This window comes from Camelus bactrianus, chromosome 33 (assembly GCF_048773025.1).
Source record: "Camelus bactrianus isolate YW-2024 breed Bactrian camel chromosome 33, ASM4877302v1, whole genome shotgun sequence".
NCBI lineage: Eukaryota > Metazoa > Chordata > Mammalia > Artiodactyla > Camelidae > Camelus > Camelus bactrianus.
Genome location: NC_133571.1, coordinates 11,743,415 through 11,744,607, shown reverse-complemented (window position 1 = coordinate 11,744,607; position 1,193 = coordinate 11,743,415). Strand labels below are relative to the sequence as shown.

Here is a 1,193-nt window from a genome sequence, read left to right as displayed (position 1 = left end):
TCGTCTTAAGGCATTTTCAGAAGCATGGTCTCTGCTTCTCCGTTCCATTTATGAGCTCCTTCAGGGCAAAAATCTATACTTTTTTTTTTTTTTTTTTTCATTTGTAACTCTCTCCACAAGGCTCTTAGGACAGAATTCTTGTCAGTGTGCTGATTGTCTGAACACATTTTTATAGGCTGAGAACGCTTGGAAGCTGGTTTTCTTTCATTCATTAATTTATTTAAAATATTTACTGAGACCTATTACATGGCGGGCACTGTGCTAAGTGCTGGGGATTCAGTGTTGAGGCTCACAGCCTGGGGCAGAGATGGAAATATACACAAATAACTATAATACAGCGTGTAAGTGCTGAAACATAGGTACTGTATATTCAGAGTGCTATAGGAACTCAGGAGGGAGCTTCTAAAATAATTCAGTTAATGTTTCGATGTCTAAGTGTGAATGTTTAAATAAAGCCTTTCCTTTTAAGTACTTGCTTTTCATGGCATGTTTCACACCCAATGTCTTATCTGATGCTTCTAGTGATCCTGTTAATACGTTTTCACTTCACACACTCACCCTGACACACAGTAGGTGCTCATGAAATATCTACTGAGAGAGAAAATAGATGAATGGAAAGAGGAGTTATTATCTCTACTTTAGAGTTAGGAAAACTGAACGTCACAGAGGGAAGTGCCAAAGATCATAAACAAGAGCCCAGATACCGGGGGGGAGGGTATGGCTCAGTGGTAGAGCGTGTGCTTAACATGCACGAGGTCCTGGGTTCAATCCCCAGCACCTCCGTTAAAATAACTAAATAACTAAATAAATAAACCTCATGACCCTCAAAAATAAACAACAAACAAAGAAAAGAACCCAGGTAGTCTGTATAAATACATATAAAATACCTCTGGCGTGAACATCACTACCCACCATGCTGCAGCAGGCACCCGCACGCACAAGACATGTTCCTGCCCCGTGCAACTTTCAGTCTCATTGGTAAAACAAAACATAAACTGTGTGTACTTAAATGATGATCTGGGGATAGATGGCAGCTCAGGACAACAGCGCAAGGTGGTGCATAAAGGAATCACCAAACGAGTGGTGCAGACCTGAAGGGAGGCAAGAACAGCAGATTAGCATGTCCCTGGGAAAGCCTGACAAGGGAATGGGAATTCCTTGCATCTTCAAGGATGAGCTGATGAAAGCTGAAA

At 41.4% G+C, this 1,193-nt stretch overlaps 1 non-coding gene across 1 annotated transcript; it reads left to right on the top strand.

Annotated features, from left to right (window-relative positions):
• Nucleotides 1-710: 710 nt before the first annotated feature.
• Nucleotides 711-783, top strand: TRNAV-AAC (transfer RNA valine (anticodon AAC)). Its single transcript has one exon. It is a non-coding gene; the product is annotated as a tRNA-Val (tRNA).
• Nucleotides 784-1,193: the final 410 nt, after the last annotated feature.